Source organism: Pseudophryne corroboree, chromosome 1 (assembly GCF_028390025.1).
Source record: "Pseudophryne corroboree isolate aPseCor3 chromosome 1, aPseCor3.hap2, whole genome shotgun sequence".
In the NCBI taxonomy this organism is placed as follows: domain Eukaryota; kingdom Metazoa; phylum Chordata; class Amphibia; order Anura; family Myobatrachidae; genus Pseudophryne; species Pseudophryne corroboree.
The window spans coordinates 338,660,553-338,683,864 of NC_086444.1; positions in this window are offsets into that span (position 1 = coordinate 338,660,553).

Below are 23,312 nucleotides of genomic sequence, written 5' to 3' on the forward strand. Positions count from 1 at the left end.
AGGTGATGCCAGTGCCAGGGGATAGAGACCAGAGTGATCACATAACTATATGATTGATCACTACAGATGAAATATATATCAAATGATTAAAAGTACATATACTTGATATAACAGGATATAAGTGACATACCAGGAATAATAAGAAACAGTAGAATATAGCCCATGTGACTATATAAAGAGGCCAAGAACCCATGATTCAATGGTTATAGCACGCAATGTGTATAGTGCCTATAAAGGGTGCAAACTACATATTATAGAAAAACAAATCAGAGAAAGCATCCTAAATTGTTTGACTCATTCAGGCCAAAAGGCGCTACAGTACGTAGCTCAAAGATCCAGCCGGCCTCTTTGCGTAATAAAAGAGCATCCCGATCTCCACTGCGAATGCTCAGGGGAACATGATCTATCACTTTATGGCGCAGACTGGCCAACGTGTGCTTCGCCTCTCGGAAGTGCCGAGCTACGGGTTGTTCTTGAGGAGTACCTTCGAGGGCTGCACGTATTGCCTGCGGATGCAGGGCCATCCTCTCCCTGAATTGACGGAGAGTCTTTCCGATATATAGCAGGCTACAAGGGCATTTTATATAGTAAATTACAAACGAACTCTGGCAGGATAAGATATGCTTGATCTTGATCTTAACCCCCGAATGCGGGTGGGTGAATGTTGGGCTGCACTCCATCGAGCGACAAGTTGTGCAGCCCAAACATTTATAGCAACCTGGCTGTCGTGCCAGGAACGTCTTGGTTGTTAAAGAGTCCATGTTGGAGATGTCATTTCTAACCAAAATGTCCCGTAGGTACCTGTTGCACCTATAGCTTGGCATCAGCTTGGAATGTTTTAGTGACTTGAAATCAGGGTCTGCTGTAATTACTGGCCAACGGTTCTTACCAATTTGCATATTCTTATGGCTAAATGGGTGAAACTCCTGAACAAACAGGACTTTGTTGGCATGTTTCTTGTCACGCGACTTCACATAAAGGGTATCTTGCCCAGGGATGGCTGAGACTTGTTGCTTGATGGTTCTCAAGTGGGTTATGTCATAACCTCGGGTGGTGAATTGTTGCATCATTAAGTCAATCCTTCGCTCTGCTTTCTCCAAAGTGTCACATGTACATACCGCCTGAAGGAATTGCGATTTAGGGAGGCTTTGAGAGACGAAACTGGGATGTTGGCTGTCCGCCCTCAGAATAGAGTAACCATAGTAACAACAAACAATACAAGTATAACAGTTAAAATCAATGTCGTGTCATACACTGCATGTAATTAAAAACAATCAGTAATACATTATAATGTTGGACAATGTATCATATATCCTAGCTAACTTATGACTATGTAGTAAGATGTATGTTACAATTAAACTTCAGTCCTGAGCTGAAAGCCCTTGAATCCTTCCACATTAGGCATACAAAGATACCCTTATCTATCGCCAAACTAGATAACATAAGTGATGTAGATCTCATCTTGTACGTATCTTTATATCACAATGTATAACAAAAGTGATGTTGACCTCATCTTATATGTATCTTTATATCACAATGTATCCCCTACGTGTGTAAGAAAACACTCATTAGAGGAAAGCCTGCATCCTAATATTTTCATTTAACCCCTTAGGGGTCAATGAGTCAAGATGTTTTATCCATTCTGCCTCTCTCTGTAGTAGCTTAGTGGATCGATCCCCACCTGTAGAGAGGGGGGGAGGGCACACGATTTATAATCCGATATCTCAAAGAGGAAAGGTTGTGTATAGCATCATTGAAATACCATGCAACCGGTTGTATGTTAGACCCAGTATTGATGGCTGCCCGTATGGCTGTGCGGTGTTGTGCCATCCTTTCAGGAAAAGTGACCTCAGTTTTTCCTACATAAATTTTAGAACATGGACAAGTTATCACGTATACCACAAACCGACTAGTACATGTGAGCCGATGTCAGATGTAATATTTAACTCCTGTGTAAGGATGGTGAAAACTCTCTCCTGTTTGTAAAAAGCTACAAGTGGTACAGTTGGGACATTTGAAGCAACCATTCTTAGGTTTTCCCAGAAAGGTACTACTTTGTTTCTTACCCAACTGTAATATGTGATTACGCAGCAGATAATCTTTTAAGTTTTTGCCCCGTCGGTAGCAAGTCATAAGGGATTTATTATGTAATGCCCCCAAATCTTTATCAGATGTGATCATAGGCCAAAGAGACTTAGCTTTGTTGTTTACATGCGTGCTCATGTGAGTATGTTTACTGACCCACACATGTCAATTCTTTTTGCTCTTTTTAATTGTAGGTGTCAACAAATGATCAACAGGTACAGATAAAGCTTTGTTTCTGGCCTTGATCAAATTATCTTCTCTATAGCCTCTCTGCAGTAATTTCAGAAACATGGATTCCAGTTGTTTAACCCCTACTTCCCTGTTGTCACAAGTAGCGCCGGTGAAAGTCTCCCGGCAGTTTTAGACCGTGTCCCTATCTAAGGAATAGATGTACTTGTCTGGATTACCACTAGAATTGAATTGTGTGTTTCTTTGAGACAAAGTCTTGTTCAGTCCCCTCCCATACAATGAGGAGATCATCTATATAGCGGAAGTATGCCACAATCCTATACGCAATGTCTTGATTAGAAAAAAATAATTGCTGTTCAATGATAAACATAAAGACATTACGATGGGGCCACATTGGACCCCATCACACAGCCAGAGGTCTGAAGGTAGTACTGGTCATCATATGAAAAAAGTTCCTCATTAGGACCAATCTCAAAAGGTCCAAAAAAAGTTCTAGAGGCGGATCCACATAAAGTTGATTGTTGACTATTAGTTCTTTAATAGCCTGTATCCCAACCTCATGGGGTACACAGGTATACAGGCGACTCACATTAATTGCACACAATAAACATGTGTCAGACAAAACAGGCAGCTTCTTTAGTGCCAATAGCAAGCTTGTGGTATCTTTCAAAGATGTAGGCCTAGCCTGCACACAAGGCTGCAACAAAGCATCCATATAAATGGAAACAGGTTGGTATAATGACCCCCTGGCTGCTATAATGGGCCTACCTGGGGGGTTAATAAGTTGTTTATGGAACTTGGGTAACATATAAAGTAATGTCTTAATAGGGTATTGTACAGTCAATGCTTGTTTAACTTCAGTAGAAATCCAGCCATGTGTGCAGGCCTCTGCAAGTACCCTGTAAAGTTCACCCTTAAACACAGATGATGGATCTGTGTTGAGCTTTCCATATGTTTCAACATCTTTCAACTGTCATTCCACTTCAAACTTATAGTCGGGTTAAGTTTAACACAACCAGTGCCCCGTCCTTATCCGCCTGATGAAATACTATGTCTTCATAACTGCTCAAGTCAGAAAGTGCCTTCCGTTCATCTTTAGATAAATTCCAATAAGTGGGCTTCTTGGCCAAAGGATCTTCGCTAATGTACTTTTCCAACAATCGCATATATGTTTTAATGGAGGCGTTGTTACTGGTTGGTTCAAACTTTGACCGGTTCTGAATAGCTAGGAGTTCTGAGGGAGTAGGGGCTTTAATGCCAAAAGATTATTTTAGTGTAAGACTTCTGTTAAGATGGTATAATTCAATCTTCCATTGAACCCTGTCAAACGGAACAGTAGGAACAAAAGATAGGCCCCGTTGTAATACCGCCACTTCACATTTTGACAGGGTCCTACTGAATAAATGTAAAACTAGGTCTTGCAACCCTTTTGTAGTTTTTTGTATTTGTTTTGCCTCACGTTTTGACCTTCCCGGTGGGTTGCTCTGGGTTTAGGTCTAAAAAACGGGAACGTGTTCGCTGTCCCACAGGGGTACTTATACGTCCCACAGCCCTGCCACGTCCAGCCTCATTTTCACTTTCAGTAGTTCCTGTGTCATCTGAGGTGTCAATTCTAGCCCTATAGTTAATACGTCTAAACAGGGGACGTCTATCATTATTGGAATAAGCCCCTGCTAGCCAAGGATACACTCTCTGATGTTCATAATCCATGTCCACTTTTGTCCTCTTTTCAGATTTAAACTTGATAAGGGCATTTCTATACTATTCAATTTGAGTGGACAATTTGTTGAGCCATTCCCCCTGTGTGTCACATGTCAGAGTATGTAAATGATTTGTCTCAAAAATGCTGATCTTATCCTTTAGAGACAACATCTCTCTCTTGGACTCTTCTATGACTAGTAACAACAGGTCAAATGAACATTTATTTAGAATAGATGTTCACTTTTGACAAAATTCTATATTGTATCTCCTGATGGTTGGTGAGTTTTTCACTCTAAATCCCTGGGAAATATGTTTGTCCTTAAAATAATTAGTGATGTGCACCGGACATTTTTCGGGTTTTGTGTTTTGGTTTTGGATTCGGTTCCGCAGCCGTGTTTTGGATTCGGACGCGTTTTGGCAAATCCTCCCTGAAATTTTTTTGTCGGATTCCGGAGTGTTTTGGATTCGGGTATTTTTTTACAAAAACCCCTCAAAAACAGCTTAAATCATAGAATTTGGGGGTCATTTTGATCCCATAGTATTATTAAACTCAATAACCATAATTTCCACTCATTTTCAGTCTATTCTGAACACCTCACACCTCACAATATTATTTTTAGTCCTAAAATTTGCACCGAGGTCGCTGGATGACTAAGCTAAGCGACCCAAGTGGCCGACACAAACACCTGGCCCATCTAGGAGTGGCACTGCAGTGTCAGACAGGATGGCACTTCAAAAAAAAAGTCCCAAAACAGCACATGATGCAAAGAAAAAAAGAGGCGCAATGAGGTAGCTGTGTGACTAAGCTAAGCGACCCAAGTGGCCGACACAAACACCTGGCCCATCTAGGAGTGGTACTGCAGTGTCAGACAGGATGACACTTCAAAAAAATAGTCCCCAAACAGCACATGATGCAAAGAAAAAAAGAGGTGCACCAAGGTCGCTGGATGGCCAAGCTAAGCGACACAAGTGGCCGACACAAACACCTGGCCCATCTAGGAGTGGCACTGCAGTGTCAGACAGGATGGCACTTCAAAAAAATAGTCCCCAAACAGCACATGATGCAAAGAAAAAAAGAGGCGCAATGAGGTAGCTGTGTGACTAAGCTAAGCGACCCAAGTGGCCGACACAAACACCTGGCCCATCTAGGAGTGGCACTGTAGTGTCAGACAGGATGGCAGATTTAAAAAATAGTCCCCAAACAGCACATGATGCAAAGAAAAAAAGAGGCGCAATGAGGTAGCTGTGTGACTAAGCTAAGCGACCCAAGTGGCCGACACAAACACCTGGCCCATCTAGGAGTGGCACTGCAGTGTCAGACAGGATGGCACTTCAAAAAAATAGTCCCCAAACAGCACATGATGCAAAGAAAAAAAGAGGTGCACCAAGGTCGCTGGATGGCCAAGATAAGCGACACAAGTGGCCGACACAAACACCTGGCCCATCTAGGAGTGGCACTGCAGTGTCTGGCATGATGGCACTTCAAAAAAATAGTCCCCAAACAGCACATGATGCAAAGAAAAAAAGGCGCAATGAGGTAGCTGTGTGACTAAGCTAAGCGACCCAAGTGGTCGACACAAACACCTGGCCCATCTAGGAGTGGCACTGTAGTGTCAGACAGGATGGCAGATTTAAAAAATAGTCCCCAAACAGCACATGATGCAAAGAAAAAAAGAGGCGCAATGAGGTAGCTGTGTGACTAAGCTAAGCGACCCAAGTGGCTGACACAAACACCTTGCCCATCTAGGAGTGGCACTGCAGTGTCAGGCAGGATGGCACTTCAAAAAAATAGTCCCCAAACAGCACATGATGCAAAGAAAGAAAAATGAAATTAAAAAGAGGTGCAAGATGGAATTGTCCTTGGGCCCTCCCACCCACCCTTATGTTGTATAAACAGGACATGCACACTTTAACAAACTGTTAGGATCTCCTGCTCTGTGCTGCCACGTCGCCATGGCAACCGGGAGGCAAGTGTTAGCGAAGTAACCTGAGCGCAGCTGATACTCCGGTCCGGGTTTTTACTGTGCAGTGGTTACAGGCTCTGTGCACGGCAGGGAATCCGGCGCTGGTTTTGTGCTCACAGTCTGTGAGGTCTGAGTGGGGCGTGGACAGCACCTGCTATATAAACCATCCTCTCAGGCTAGGCAAATGCTTCTGAATCTTTGTTTGTTAGTCAGTTCCAGAGAGTTAGCTAGTACTGTGTGACTTTGTATTTACTTGTTGCTTACTGCAAATAGGCCTTGGGATTCGGTACTTCATTTTGCCAATCCGGACCTAGCAGTAAGACTGGAGTCAGTTGTTTAACCTGCTGGGGTTCTTTTGCTATTCTGTGAACCCAGCAGGTTTGCGGCTGTACTCTCAGACCTGCCTGCTTAATCCTCTCTCACTGTGCAGGGCGTCCAGGTGTCAGTTTAGTGGCAGTAAGCTGAACCTGTGCCCTGTAAGTGGGGTTTAGGATTGTGGATACTCTCCTTGTGTCTATATTTCTATCTCTGACCAAGGAGTTTATTTCCACACCCGTTGGTAACCCTTTAGGGTTCTTTCTGTTGCTCTTAGCAACATCATTTCGGGTGCTCCACATGTTAAATCACTACATCTCGCCTCATTGTCCGCTCTATTCCATCTGAGCATTCCTGACACTAGGGAGACACCCAATTCCTGAGCCTTTGGGCTTCTTCGTTCACTTTGTGTTTATTAGTTATTCCATCACCTTCTGTGTATGTTATGTTATACTCCCAAGTCTGTCTGTGAGTTTGTTTGCTTTGCATCCCTCTCTGTTCATACACCGGTATACTCTTGTCAGCACTGGTGTGCGTAACATATTCAGCAGCCACACTCCTGTTGAAATTTTGTGGGAATATGGAGCATACCCCTCAAAATACTTTGCAACAGGTGGTCGATCAGGTGCAGGTCCTGACTCGACAATTTAATGAGATGTCCATTAAAATGAACACCCCGCAGGCCGATAGCGGAGCTCCCGCAGCAGCAGCGGCAAGTACAGGGGTTAAGGAGCCGAAAGTAAATCTCCTGGATCGTTTTTCTGGAGATCGCTCGCAGTTCTTTTGTTTCAAGGAGAGCTGTAAGCTATATTTCAGGCTTAGGCCCCAGTCTTCTGGGTCAGAGATTCAGCGGGTGGGCATAGTGATTTCCTTGCTACAAGGAGACCCACAGGTCTGGGCATATGGGTTGCAGCCTGACTGTCCGTCGCTTAAAAGTGTTGATGCTTTTTTTACGGCACTGGGCATTTTGTATGATGACCCTGACAAGATGGCTTCAGCCGAGGCTCAGATTACGGTCCTTAAGCAAGGGCGACGGCCAGCTGAGGTTTATAGTACGGAGTTTCGGAGGTTGGCTCATGATACCCAGTGGAATGACCCAGCCCTGAGAAACCAGTACCGAAGGGGCCTTTCTGACCAGATAAAGGACCAACTCGTACAATATCCCTCGCCTGATAGCTTAGATCAGCTCATGCAGTTATCCATCCGGGTGGATAGACGGCTGAGAGAGCATAGGCTTGAAAGGGAGACCGCAGTTTCCTTTTTTCCCAAGGGAACCTCAGACTCTGAGGAATATTCCGATGAGCCTATGCAGATTGGGGCTACCCGCCTCTCCTCGCGTGAGAAGACGCGGAGGAGACAGCAGGGTTTGTGTTTGTACTGTGGGAATAAAGGTCATGTTGTAGTATCATGCCCAGAAAAGCCGGAAAACTTCAGGGCCTGAGGGTGATGGGAAATATCCTGTCAGGCCAGAAGTCAGAATTTCCCAAAAAGACTTTTCTCATTCCGGTGACTTTGGAGATCCTCGGCCGAACTGTCAAGACTAAGGCCTTTGTTGACAGTGGGGCCGATGGGGTTTTCATGGACCGTCAATTCGCCCTGGAACACTCTGTTCCCTCAGTACCTTTGGCATCAGAGATTGAGATCTGTGGGTTAAACGGGGAACCATTGTCCCAGGGTAAAATTACCTCTTGCACCAGCCAAATTCCTTTGTTTATTGGAGCCACACACTCTGAAAAATTGTCTTTCTATGTGACTGTCTGTTCTTTTGCCCCATTGGTTTTGGGGTTACCCTGGTTAAGGGCCCATAACCCTCAATTTGACTGGGTCTCTGGGGAGATTCTTAGTTGGGGTAGTGATTGTTTCAGGAGTTGCTTGAGCCTTCCAGTCAGGCTCTCGCAGCTAAGTTTGCCAGGATTGCCAGGATGTTATGCAGATTTTGCGGATGTGTTCTCCAAAAAAGTTGCGGAGGTACTACCTCCCCATCGCCCCTATGACTGTGCCATTGATTTGTTGCCGGATGCTAAGCTTCCCAAGAGCAGGTTGTACTCCCTGCCACGTCCTGAGACTCAGGCTATGGCAGAGTACATTCAGGAGAACTTGGCTAAGGGATTTATCAGACCCTCACAGTCCCCAGTTGGGTCGGGGTTCTTCTTCGTGGGTAAAAAGGACGGTTCGTTGCGACCCTGCATCGACTTCAGGGAATTGAACCGTATCACGATTAAAAACTCGTACCCACTGCCTCTCATTTCGGTTTTGTTTGACCAGCTTCGTACTGCCACCATTTTTTCTAAGATTGACCTATGCGGTGCTTACAATCTAATCCGAATAAGAGAGGGGGATGAATGGAAGACTGCCTTTAATACCCACTCAGGGCATTATGAATATTTGGTGATGCCTTTTGGGCTCTCTAATGCCCCGGCAGTCTTCCAGGAATTCATGAACGATGTGCTCAGGGAATATTTGGATAGATTCTTAGTTGTTTATCTTGATGACATCCTAATCTTCTCCCATTCCCCGGAGGAACATCGGAAGCATGTACGCTTAGTCCTCCAGAAACTCAGAGACCACCAGCTTGGGGCGAAGCTGGAGAAGTGCGAATTTGAAGTCCAGCAAATCGCATTTCTAGGGTATATTATCTCCTCAGAAGGTTTCCAAATGGAGGGTTCTAAGGTACAGGCAGTCCTGGATTGGGTACAGCCCACTAGTTTGAAGGCGCTTCAGCGTTTTCTGGGCTTTGCGAATTTTTATGGACGATTTATCGCTGGATTTTCGTCTATAGTGGCCCCCTTGGTGGCACTCACTAAGAAAGGGGCGGATGTTGCTCACTGGTCTTGTGAGGCCAAAGCGGCCTTTGCCCGTCTCAAAAGGGCATTTGTCTCGGCCAAGGTGCTGCGACACCCAGATCCAGAGCGTCCTTTTGTGGTGGAGGTGGATGCCTCTGAGATAGGTATTGGGGCAGTGCTCTCTCAGATGGGGGTGTCTGATAATCGCCTTCATCCCTGTACTTACTTTTCCCGTAAATTTTCGTCTGCCGAGATGAATTATGACGTGGGTAACCGGGAATTGTTGGCTATAAAGGATGCACTCGGGGAGTGGAGACACTGGCTTGAGGGGGCTAAGTTTGTGGTCTCAATTCTCACCGACCATAAGAATCTGGCATATTTAGAGTCAGCGAAGCGGCTCAATGCCAGGCAGGCACGATGGGCTTTGTTTTTTGCTCGCTTTAATTTTTTGATAACATATCGCCCTGGGTCAAAAAACATCAAGGCTGATGCGCTCTCGTGGAGTTTTGCTCCAGTCCAAGAGACCACCGAGGAGCCATTGCCCATTGTGTCCCCATCATGTATTAAAGTGGGCATTACCCAGGACCTCTTGTCATTAGTCCTTAGAGCACAGGAGCAGGCTCCTCCAGACCTTCCGGTAGGTCTCTTGTTTGTGCCTCCTAGGTTAAGACAGCAAGTGTTCCTGGAATTCCATGCCAAGAGGTCGGCAGGGCATCCGGGTATTGCCAGAACTCGGGAGTTGCTGTCTAGGGCGGTGTGGTGGCCCTCGGTGGCTAGGGATGTGGATCAGTGGGTTCGGGCATGTGACGTTTGTGCCCGAAATAAAACTCCTAGAGGGGTTCCTGTCGGCCCATTACATCCACTCTCTATTCCATCTAAGCCATGGACCCACATTTCCATGGATTTTGTGGTGGACTTGCCCAAATCTTTGGGGATGACAGCCATTTGGGTTGTCGTTGACAGGTTTTCGAAGATGGTGCATTTCGTTCCACTGGTTGGGTTGCCATCGGCCAGACGCCTGTCTGAGTTATTTATGCAGCATGTTGTGCGCCTCCACGGGTTGCCACTTGATGTGGTCTCTGACCGTGGATCCCAGTTTGTGGCCAAATTCTGGAGGGCATTTTGTTCTGATCTCCAGATTTCTGTGAGCTTGTCGTCAGGCTACCATCCACAGTCTAATGGGCAGACTGAGAGGGTGAACCAGTCCTTGGAGCAGTTCCTCAGGTGTTATGTCTCCAAGTGTCATACTGACTGGGTTGCTCATCTGTCCATGGCGGAGTTTGCCTATAACAACGCGGCTCACTCTGCTACAGGGATCTCTCCCTTCCTTTGTGTGTATGGGCATCATCCTAAGGCCAATTCTTTTGACCCCCTGGATTCCACGCTTGGTGGTTCCTCTGTGGTTTCGGCCCTTAGGGGTATTTGGTAGAAAGTGAAGAAAGCCCTTGTGTCTGTGTCATTAGTGACCAAAAGGGGTTTTGATAAGCGGAGAAGACCCTGCAGCTTCAAATTAGGAGACTTCGTTTGGTTGTCCACCAAGAATTTGAAGTTGAGACAGCCATCTCATAAGTTAGGCCCCCGGTTCATCGGCCCTTATAAGATCTCCAGGGTTATCAATCCGGTGGCATTTCATTTAGATCTGCCCCGTTCATTGGGTATCAATAAAACATTTCATTGTTCCCTTTTAAAACTGGCGGTTAGTAATCCTTCTTCCAGTGGAAGACCTTCTCCTCTTCTGATATGGGGTCAGAGGGAGTTTGTTGTTGAAAGGGTTCTTGACTCCAAGATGGTTCGGGGTCGGCTGTCATTTTTGGTGCACTGGAAGGGGTATGGCCCAGAGGAGCGGTCGTGGGTGCGCAGTTGTGATCTTCATGCCCCCAGACTGATACGCTCTTTCTTATCGCAGTTCCCCGATAAACCCGGTGGTAGGGGTTCTTTGACCCCTCGTCAGAGGGGGGGGTACTGTTAGGATCTCCTGCTCTGTGCTGCCACGTCGCCATGGCAACCGGGAGGCAAGTGTTAGCGAAGTAACCTGAGCGCAGCTGATACTCCGGTCCGGGTTTTTACTGTGCAGTGGTTACAGGCTCTGTGCACGGCAGGGAATCCGGCGCTGGTTTTGTGCTCACAGTCTGTGAGGTCTGAGTGGGGCGTGGACAGCACCTGCTATATAAACCATCCTCTCAGGCTAGGCAAATGCTGCTGAATCTTTGTTTGTTAGTCAGTTCCAGAGAGTTAGCTAGTACTGTGTGACTTTGTATTTACTTGTTGCTTACTGCAAATAGGCCTTGGGATTCGGTACTTCATTCTGCCAATCCGGACCTAGCAGTAAGACTGGAGTCAGTTGTTTAACCTGCTGGGGTTCTTTTGCTATTCTGTGAACCCAGCAGGTTTGCGGCTGTACTCTCAGACCTGCCTGCTTAATCCTCTCTCACTGTGCAGGGCGTCCAGGTGTCAGTTTAGTGGCAGTAAGCTGAACCTGTGCCCTGCAAGTGGGGGTTAGGATTGTGGATACTCTCCTTGTGTCTATATTTCTATCTCTGACCAAGGAGTTTATTTCCACACCCGTTGGTAACCCTTTAGGGTTCTTTCTGTTGCTCTTAGCAACATCATTTCGGGTGCTCCACATGTTAAATCACTACATGTCGCCTCATTGTCCGTTCTATTCCATCTGAGCATTCCTGACACTAGGGAGACACACAATTCCTGAGCCTTTGGGCTTCTTCATTCACTTTGTGTTTATTAGTTATTCCATCACCTTCTGTGTATGTTATGTTATACTCCCAAGTCTGTCTATGAGTTTGTTTGCTTTGCATCCCTCTCTGTTCATACAACGGTATACTCTTGTCAGCACTGGTGTGCGTAACACAAACACATCATTTCAGCGACAGGGTCTGCCACACAACTGTGACTGAAATGACTGGTTGGTTTGGGCCCCCACCAAAAAAGAAGCAATCAGTCTCTCCTTGCACGAACTGGCTCTACAGAGGCAAGATGTCCACCTCCTCCTCATCGTCCGAGTCCTCACCCCTTTCACTGTGTACATCCCCCTCCTCACAGATTATTAATTCGCCCCCACTGGAATCCACCATCTCAGGTCCCTGTGTACTTTCTGGAGGCAATTGCTGGTGAATGTCTCCACGGACGAATTGATTATATTTAATTTTGATGAACATCATCTTCTCCACATTTTCTGGAAGTAACCTCGTACGCCGATTGCTGACAAGGTGAGCGGCTGCACTAAACACTCTTTCGGAGTACCCACTTAGGTAAAATAAAGCCAGTTTCTGCAAGGGCCTCCAAATTGCCTCTTTTTCCTGCCAGAATACGTACGGACTGTCTGACGTGCCTACTTGGATGCGGTTACTCATATAATCCTCCACCATTCTTTCAATGGTGAGAGAATCATATGCAGTGACAGTAGACGACATGTCAGTAATCGTTGCCAGGTCCTTCAGTCCGGACCAGATGTCTGCACTCGCTCCAGACTGCCCTGCATCACCGCCAGCGGGTGGGCTCGGAATTCTTAGCCTTTTCCTCGCACCCCCAGTTGCGGGAGAATGTGAAGGAGGAGCTGTTGACGGGTCACGTACCGCTTGACTTGACAATTTTCTCACCAGCAGGTCTTTGAACCTCTGCAGACTTGTGTCTGCCGGAAAGAGAGATACAACGTAGGTTTTAAATCTAGGATCGAGCACGGTGGCCAAAATGTATTGTTCTGATTTCAACAGATTGACCACCCGTGAATCCTGGTTAAGCGAATTAAGGGCTCCATCCACAAGTCCCACATGCCTAGTGGAATCGCTCTGTTTTAGCTCCTCCTTCAATGTCTCCAGCTTCTTCTGCAAAAGCCTGATGAGGGGAATGACCTGACTCAGGCTGGCAGTGTCTGAACTGACTTCACGTGTGGCAAGTTCAAAGGGTTGCAGAACCTTGCACAGCGTTGAAATCATTCTCCACTGCGCTTGAGTCAGGTGCATTCCCCCTCCTTTGCCTATTTCATAGGCAAATGTATAGGCTTGAATGGCCTTTTGCTGCTCCTCCATCCTCTGAAGCATATAGAGGGTTGAATTCCACCTCGTTACCACCTCTTGCTTCAGATGATGGCAGGGCAGGTTCAGGACTGTTTGCTGGTGCTCCAGTCTTCGGCACGCGGTGGCTGAATGCCGAAAGTGGCCCGCAATTCTTCGGGCCACCGACAGCATCTCTTGCACGCCCCTGTCATTTTTTAAATAATTCTGCACCACCAAATTCAATGTATGTGCAAAACATGAGACGTGCTGGAATTTGCCCAGATGTAATGCACGCACAATATTGCTGGCGTTGTCCGATGTCACAAATCCCCAGGAGAGTCCATTTGGGGTAAGCCATTCTGCGATGATGTTCCTCAGTTTCCGTAAGAGGTTGTCAGCTGTGTGCCTCTTCTGGAAAGCGGTGATACAAAGCGTAGCCTGCCTAGGAACGAGTTGGCATTTGCGAGATGCTGCTACTGGTGCCGCCGCTGCTGTTCTTGCTGCGGGAGGCAATACATCTACCCAGTCGGCTGTCACAGTCATATAGTCCTGAGTTTGCCCTGCTCCACTTGTCCACATGTCCGTGGTTAAGTGGACATTGCGTACAACTGCATTTTTTAGGACACTGGTGACTTTTTCTGAGGTCTGTGTACATTTTCGGTATCGCCTGCCTAGAGAAATGGAACCTAGATGGTATTTGGTACCGGGGATACAGTACCTCAATCAAGTCTCTAGTTGCCTGTGAATTATCGGTGGATACCGGACACACGTTTCTCACCGCCCAGGCTGCCAAGGTCTGAGTTATCCGCTTTGCAGCAGGATGACTGCTGTGATATTTCATCTTCCTCGCAAAGGACTGTTGGACAGTCAATTGCTTACTGGAAGTAGTACAAGTGGTCTTCCGACTTCCCCTCTGGGATGACGATCGACTCCCAGCAGCAACAACAGCAGCGCCAGCAGCAGTAGGCGTTACACTCAAGGATGCATCGGAGGAATCCCAGGCAGGAGAGGACTCATCAGACTTGACAGTGACATGGCCTGCAGGACTATTGGCATTCCTGGGGAAGGAGGAAATTGACACTGAGGGAGTTGGTGGTGTGGTTTGCAGGAGCTTGGTTACAAGAGGAAGGGATTTAGTGGTCAGTGGACTGCTTCCGCTGTTATCCAAAGTTTTTGAACTTGTCACTGACTTATGATGAATGCGCTGCAGGTGACGTATAAGGGAGGATGTTCCGAGGTGGTTAACGTCCTTACCCCTACTTATTACAGCTTGACAAAGGCAATACACGGCTTGACACCTGTTGTCAGCATTTGTGTTAAAATAATTCCACACGAAGAGGTGATTTTTTTTGTAATTCGACCAGGCATGTCAATGGCCATATTCATCCCATGGACAACAGGTGTCTCTCCGGGTGCCTGACTTAAACAAACCACCTCACCATCAGAATCCTCCTTGTCAATTTCTTCCTCAGCGCCAGTAACACCCATATCCTCATCCTGGTGTACTTCAACAGTGACATCTTCAATTTGACTATCAGGAACTGGACTGCGGGTGCTCCTTCCAGCACTTGCAGGAGGCGTGCAAATGGTGGAAGGCGCCACCTCTTCCCGTCCAGTGTTGGGAAGGTCAGGCATCGCAGCCGACACAATTGGACTCTCCTTGGGGATTTGTGATTTAGAAGAACGCACAGTTCTTTGCTGTGCTTTTGCCAGCTTAAGTCTTTTCATTTTTCTAGCGAGAGGATGAGTGCTTCCATCCTCATGTGAAGCTGAACCACTAGCCATGAACATAGGCCAGGGCCTCAGCCGTTCCTTGCCACTCCGTGTCGCAAATGGCATATTGGCAAGTTTACGCTTCTCCTCAGATGCTTTTAATTTTGATTTTTGGGTCATTTTACTGAACTTTTGTGTTTTGGATTTTACATGCTCTCTACTATGACATTGGGCATCGGCCTTGGCAGACGACGTTGATGGCATTTCATCGTCTCGGCCATGACTAGTGGCAGCAGCTTCAGCATGAGGTGGAAGTGGATCTTGATCTTTCCCTATTTTACCCTCCACATTTTTGTTCTCCATTTTTTAATGTGTGGAATTATATGCCAGTATCAATAGCAATGGCCTACTACTATATATACTGCGCACAACTGAAATGAACCACAGGCAGTGACGTAACTACTGCCCCCGCAGTCCTCGCGGTGGCTTGGGGGCGAGGGGCTGAGGGGCGCCACTGACTTTGCACAGATTGACATGCGGACGAGCGTCCGCATGTCAATCTGCGGTCTCTTTCCCTCCGCTGCTGTAAGGAGGGACACGGAGCGCACATCGCGCGCCTCTCCTGTGTCCCTCCCTGGCTCTCCCCCGGCCTGTCTAATAAAGGAAGTGCCGTTCGTGAGCTCTGATTGGCTCACGAACCGGCACTTCCTTTATTAGACCGGCAGGAAAGCCAGGAGGGACACAGGAGAGGCGCGCTATGCGCTCCGTGTCCCTCCAACACAAAGGAGCAGGGGAGTGGGAGCAGGCAATGTGGGGGAAGATCTGGCACTGTGGGCATATACCTGGCACTGTGGGGGAAGATCTGGCACTGGGGACATATACCTGGCACTGTGGGGGAATATCTGGCACTGGGGGCATATGTGGCACTGGGAGCATGGCCCTAGCAACAAGCACTACCCCCTAGCAACGAGCATGACACCCAGTGCATGAAACCCCTGGCAACAAGCATGACACCCAGTGCATGAAACCTCTGGCAACGAGCATGACACCCAGTGCATGAAACCCCTGGCAACGAGCATGACACCCTGAGCATGAAAACCCCGGGCACCGTGCATGGAACCAAGAGTATGAAACCGCTGGCAACGAGCATGACACCCAGTGCATGAAACCCTGGCAACGAGCATGACACCCTGAGCATGAAAACCCCTGGCACCGTGCATGGAACGAAGAGTATGAAACCGCTGGCAACGAGCATGACACCCAGTGCATGAAACCTCTGGCAACGAGCATGACACCCTGAGCATGAAAACCCCTGGCACCGTGCATGGAACCAAGAGCATGAAACCTCTGGCAACGAGCAGGTAATTTAAAAGTAATTAGAAGCCTTACTGTAGAACTTAATGTGTAATGGGCATTACGGTGTGTGGCATAATGTATCACGGACATTGCGGTGTGTGTCATAATGTGTCAGGCATTACGGTGTGTTGTATACTATATCACGGGCATTGTGGTATGTGGTATAATGTCTCAGGATCATTGTGGTGTGTGTCATACTGTGTCACAGACATTGTATGTGCTATAATGTATCAGGGGCATTGCAGTGTGTAGCATAATGTATAACGGGCATTGCGATTCCTGTCATAATGTGTCACAGGCATTACGGTGTGTGGAATAATGAGTCGGGGGCATTACAGTGTGTGCATATTGTGTCATGTGCATTATTGTGTGTGGCATAATGGCTAAGGCCATTGCAGTATGTGGAATAATGTATACTGGGCATTACTATAAGGAGGATAAATGACAAATAATGTAAGGGGCATGAATCAGGATTATTTTTCTTTCCTGTGGTGGCTAACGTCTGGGCGTGCAGGTTGCAAAACTGGGGTATAAGGTAGTCTTTTCCTGCAATGCCACACCCCTTTACGCGAAGCCACACCCATTTAAATGAAGCCACACCCCTTTTTGGCGGCGCGCGCATATTTGTCCCTTTACTAGTGCCAATTATGGGGGTTATGGGGGGGGGGCGCCAAAGGATTTTTTGGCTTGGGGGAGAAAAATTTCTAGTTACGCCACTGACCACAGGTATGGATGGATAGTATACTTGACGACACAGAGGTGGGTAGAGCAGTGGCCTACTGTACCGTACTGCCATATATTATATACTGGTGGTCAGCAAACTGTGCAAAACAGAAATGCACCACAGGTATGGATGGATAGTATGCTTGACGACACAGAGGTAGGTAGAGCAGTGGCCTACTGTACCGTACTGCTATATATTATATACTGGTGGTCAGCAAACTGTGCAAAACTGAAATGCACCACAGGTATGGATGGATAGTATACTTGACCACACAGAGGTAGGTAGAGCAGTGGCCTACCGTACTGCTATATATTATATACTGGTGGTCAGCAAACTGTGCATAACTGAAATGCACCACAGGTATGAATGGATAGTATACTTGACGACACAGAGGTAGGTAGAGCAGTGGCCTTCTGTACCTACTCCTATATATTATATATTGGTGGTCAGCAAAATTATGCACTGTACTCCTACTATATACTACAATGCAGCACAGATATGGAGCGTTTTTCAGGCAGAGAACGTATAATACTGGTGGTCACTGGTCAGCAAAACTCTGCACTGTACTCCTATAATACTGCTGGTCCCCAGAATAAAGATATTTGCACTGCAGCCCCCTGAAACAAAGTGAGAGGACGCCAGCCACGTCCTCTCACTATCATTTCCAATGCGCGAGTGAAAAATGGCGGCGACGCGCGGCTCCTTATATAGAATCCGAATCTCGCGAGAATCCGACAGCGGGATGATGACGTTCGGGCGCGCTCGGGTTAACCGAGCCATACGGGAGAAACCGAGTATGCCTCGGACCCGTGTAAAATGGGTGAAGTTCGGGGGGGTTCGGATTCCGAGGAACCGAACCCGCTCATCACTAAAAATAATTAGACAAAGTAATGCCGTGATAAAGAAAATCGACCTCCTTCTTTTTGAGATGCATTAATTCATTAGATAAATCACTGGCCGAAGAGGCAGTGGACACATCGTTAAGAACATCAGAGAAAAGTATGGCTTCTGTCTCAGACTCAGAAAAACTTAAAACTGACCCTGGGTCCAACACGATCCTCAGGTGTAAACCCTCTCCTCCATCCGAAGCCATAATCAATGTGGCCCACAAGTGAGCCAAAATTGAAAGACTAAAGGGATAACAAACTGAAACAACTAGCAAAATGTTCACAAAAAAGAATAGCTGTAAGCCCTTATGGGTAATATGAGAGAGGGACTCAATGGTCACTGTGTAAATGGTCAAAGATAGTATTGCAAAAGGCACCCACCAACAGTACGTGATCTAAAGGCAGTAAACATTAGGTAGATCCTGCAAGATATATACAACTGAACTGAGCTGTAATAAGGTCCTACAGTAGGCTAATTACAGTCTAAGAAGGTCAAAAATATTGATGCCCTAATTATTGGTGGTATACTGTAGTACAGTGGTCTCCAACCTTAATTGGGATGTGAGCTACTATCGGAAAATAAAACCTCTGAAGGAGCTACCCCCTCCCCCCAATGCGCATGCATTCCTGTGAAAGTGGGTGTGACCTCACAACTACAAGTAATGCCCCCCCGCATAGTGCTAGATACACAAATAATGCCCCTCAGCAATGCCAGATACACAAATAATGCCTCCCAGCAGTGCCAGATACACAAATAATGCCCCCAGCAGTGCCAGACACACAAATAATGCCCCCAGCAGTGCCAGATACAATGCCCCTACCAGTGTCAGATACAATTACCCCTGCAGTGCCATTTAAAATGCCCCCCGCAGCGCCAGATAAAATGCCCCCCCCCCCCCCGCACCCCCGCAGCGCAAGATGAAATGCCCCACACGGTGCTAACCCTTGCTGGCTTCTTCAACTGCCGCCGGTGCTGCTCCTACTGTATGAGGGACGGAAGGGGAGGAGAGCGCAGCAAGGGCCTCTCCTGTGAAGTCCGGAGTGCGGCTGCGGTGAGGGTGACAGAGTCTCCGGCGGCGGCGGGCATTTAAAATATGGTGCTGGTAAGTGAGCCAATCAAAACTCGCGGTCCGGTAGCCAATCAGGTGCCGCCACTTCCGGTCCATGAGCTCTGATTGGCTGACGGTCGGCACCATATTAAAAATGAAGGGAGGAGGAGTGCCAGTGACTGCCCAAGCCTGTGCGCTCTGTGAGCTACCAAAAATACTACGGCGAGTTACCAGAGATCACTGTTGGAGATCACTGCTGTAGAACATCCAGCAAGTGAAAAAGATACTTAATACAATGCTTAATATGTGAGGCTCCCATAACTAATAGCACATGAAAAAAACACATGTCAATCTTATTCTGTATACACAAATGCAGAGACAGATAGATAGAATAATGGTCTAATGCACAAAACTGCTAAAAATCCCCTCCAGGACAAATACATAATATGGAAACAGCCCATATAACAACAATGCTAGCTATATATTGTAATCCACCCGTATTAGGCTCTGACAGAAAAAGTTCTTACTGTGATGGATGTCTCTATCCTAATGTGCTCAAAATGAGTATGCACAATAAATCACATTAACCAGTCCATATGCAGCCAGTCACTGGATAATGGAAGGTTGAAGGTGTATAGTACCCTGCTACCAGTTCGCTGGACAGGTGTCTCATGTGTCAACTGTTGATAGTCACTGCTCCTCCAAAGCGATGTAGTAGTGGTGCTGAACCAGTGACATAGTGCTATCTATTGTTATGCTCTCATGAAATAGAGGATCTGTACGTGTTGGCCACTTCTCACTGGTGCTATGACATACAGAATCTGTGCAGGAAACAATGACTTCCGGTGGATTATGCTCAGTAGACTATGGGGTATATGCAATTCACGGCGAATCGCGGCAATTTTTCGCCGTTTTTTAATTCGACTTAATTCGACAGGTGAATTCCGGAAGGTGGCTGCCGGAATTCACCATATTCAATGAAAAACGGATTCGCCAGAACCGCGGGCGAAAATCGGCCGATTTGGCGGATTTTGCCGCGATTTTAAAAAATGGGAAAAAACGGGAAAAACCCGGAAAAAAAAATGGCGTGGGGTCCCCCCTCCAAAGCATAACCAGCCTCGGGCTCATCAAGCTGGTCCTGGTTCTAAAAATCCGGGGAAAAATTGGGCAGGGATCCCCCGTATTTTTAAAACCAGCACCGGGCTCTGCGCCTGGTGCTGGTGCCAAAAATACGGGGGACAAAAAGAGCAGGGGTCCCCCGTATTTTTAACACCAGCATCGGGCTCCACTAGCTGGACAGATAATGCCACAGCCGGGGGTCACTTTTATGCCGTGCCCTGCGGCCGTGGCATTAAATATCCAACTAGTCACCCCTGGCCGAGGGTACCCTGGGGGAGTGGGGACCCCTACAATCAAGGGGTCCACCCCCCCCAGCCACCCAAGGGCCAGGGATGAAGCCCGAGGCTGTCCCCCCCATCCAATGGGCTGCGGATGGGGGGGCTGATAGCCTTTTGTGATAATGAAAAGAATATTGTTTTTTCCAGCAGTACTACAAGTCCCAGCAAGCCTCCCCCGCAAGCTGGTACTTGGAGAACCACAAGTACCAGCATGCGGGAGAAAAACGGGCCCGCTGGTACCTGTAGTACTACTGGAAAAAAAATACCCAAATAAAAACAGTACAGACACCTTGATAGTAAAACTTTATTACACACTACCGACACACACATACTTACCTATGTTGACACGCCGACTGCCACGGTCTCCGACGATCCGAGGGTACCTGTGAAAAAATTATACTCACCTTCCAGCGTCCAGAGGTACATCCACGTCCAGATATAAATCCACGTACTTGTTAAAAAAACAAACCGAACACCCGCTCCATACCGGACTAAAAGGGGTCCCAGGCTTTCACATCAGACCCCTTTCTCCCGAATGCCGGGACATCACGTGACTCCTGTCACTGAAGTCCCTTCAGCCAATCAGGAAGCGCTACTTCCGTGGCGCTCACCTGATTGGCTGTGCGCTGTCTGAGCTGTGACAGCGCATCGCAAAGCCGCTCCATTAGTTTCAATGGTGGGAACTTAGCGGCTAGCGGTGGGGTTACCCGCGGTCAGCCGCTGACCGGCGGGTGACCTCACCGCTAGCCGCTAAGTTCCCACCATTGAATAAAATGGACGGGGCTGTGCGATGCGCTGTCTGAGTTCAGACAGCGCACAGCCAATCAGGTGAGCGCAACGAAGTTGCGCTTCCTGATTGGCTTTAGAGACCTTTGTGTGACAGCTGTCACTGACAGGTCTCATTCGTGGAAAGGGGTCTCATGTGTCAGCATGGGACCCCTTTCAGTCCGGTGGTCGGGTATTTGCGATTTGTTATTTTGCCAAGTACGTGGATTTATCTCTGGACCATGGCTGAGGTGAGTATATTGAACTTTTCTTTTCAGGTATCCGTGGATTCTACATGGAGAAGAGGACCGATGTCGGCGTGTGAACATAGGTAAGTATGTGTGTGTCGACGTATGAAATAAAGTTTTACTGTCGACGGTGTGTGTGTCCTGTTTTTATTTGGGTATTTTTTTCCCAGTAGTACTACAGGTACCAGCGGGCCCGTTTTTCTCCCGCATGCTGGTACTTGTGGTTCTCCAAGTACCAGCATGCGGGGGAGGCTTGCTGGGACTTGTAGTACTGCTGGAAAAAACAATATTCTTTTTATTATCACAAAAGGCTATCAGCCCCCCCATCCGCAGCCCATTGGATGGGGGGGGACAGCCTCGGGCTTCACCCCTGGCCTTTGGGTGGCTGGGGGGGGACCCCTTGATTGAAGGGGTCCCCACTCCCCCAGGGTACCCCGGCCAGGGGTGACTAGTTGGATATTTAATGCCACGGCCGCAGGGCACGGCATAAAAGTGACCCCCGGCTGTGGCATTATCTGTCCAGCTAGTGGAGCCCGATGCTGGTGTTAAAAATACGGTGGACCCCTGCTCGTTTTGTCCCCTGTATTTTTGGCACCAGCACCAGGCGCAGAGCCCGGTGCTGGTTTTGAAAATACGGGGGATCCCCTGTCAATTTTTTCCCCGCATTTTTAGAACCAGGACCAGCTCGAAGAGCCCGAGGCTGGTTATGCTTTGGAGGGGGGACCCCACGCCATTTTTTTTAAGGATTTTACCGTTCCAGCAATAAAAAAAAAAAAAAAAAAAAAAATTTAAAAAAAATATAAATAATATTTGTGCCTCCCCAAAAAAAAAAAAAAGTACCTAATCCCTTCTAATATAAATAGATATGTTATTCCTAAGAAAAAAACACCAAAAAAAACATGTTTAACATTTTTTTTATTGTTTTCACCCTCCAAAGTGTGGCGGATTGAAAAAGACGAATTTGCTGTCTAAAAGCACTGCTGTCGAATTTCCAAACTTGAATTGAATATGCTTTGGTCGAATTGCAGCACTTGTATTATTGCAGAAAAGTCGAATTTGCAAAAATTCGAATTTCAAAAAGTCGAATTTTGAAAGTCCGTTTTTTGGTCGGAAAGCACTGAATTGCATAGGCGAATTTTTTTTTTTGGTCGAAAATGACCCGAAATTCGACAATTTCGGGAATTCGACCGCAATTGCATATACCCCTATGTCCCTGCTGACCTTGGTTAGCTGTCGAGTTGCTCAGAGTGCCGCGTAAAGCGCTCACATCATGTGCTGCCAGCGTCCCCTCACTGCTGCTTACTCCTGCTAGTTGCAAAGTATAAGCTGCATGTAGGCAAAGTCCCACAGACCTTCCAGCACAGCAGTGCTCCACAATAAGTGTCCCCTGTGTTACTGGAGATACCAAATCAAGGTTCCGCGTCTAGGTAGCTGAGACCACAGCGGACCAGATTAATGAAAATTTAGTATTCTGTAACAGTGATGCCAAGGTGACTCACCGCTTCTAGGCTGCTGAGGCCACAGCGGGAGCTACATAGATGAAAGTCCAAAAAGAAAAACAAATGGCTTGTATAAGAATCAATCAATGGGTAAGTGCTAATGAAATGCTACACTCACACTCTTCCAGGTGCCTTGAGTAAACCCTGCTAATGAGTATATCCTCCAAGCTCCAGCACTCACTGGAAACGACAAATAGCTGTACCCGGTGCCATCCTCAACTTCAGCCCATAGACTATGTGTAAAATATCCTCCAATGGCGGCACTTGGGATGAAATAAATGAAGACTCAGACAACAGCTTGTAGGCAACGTTTCAGTGCTTCCCAGCACTTTTATCAAGCCAGTAAATGCAGTACACAAATACATACATACATTTACCCTCAACCCCAATTAGCACAAAAAGACACACACCCATTTTCCTGTTCTAACAAACGTCCAGACAGGAAGTAGACAGAGTAACCATAGTAACAACAAAGTATAGCAGTTAAAATCAATGTCGTGTCATACTCTACATGTTATTAAAAACAATCAGTAATACATTATAATGTTGGACAATGTATCATATATCCTAGCTCACTTATGACTATGTAGTAAGTAGAGATGAGCGGGTTCGGTTTCTCTGAATCAG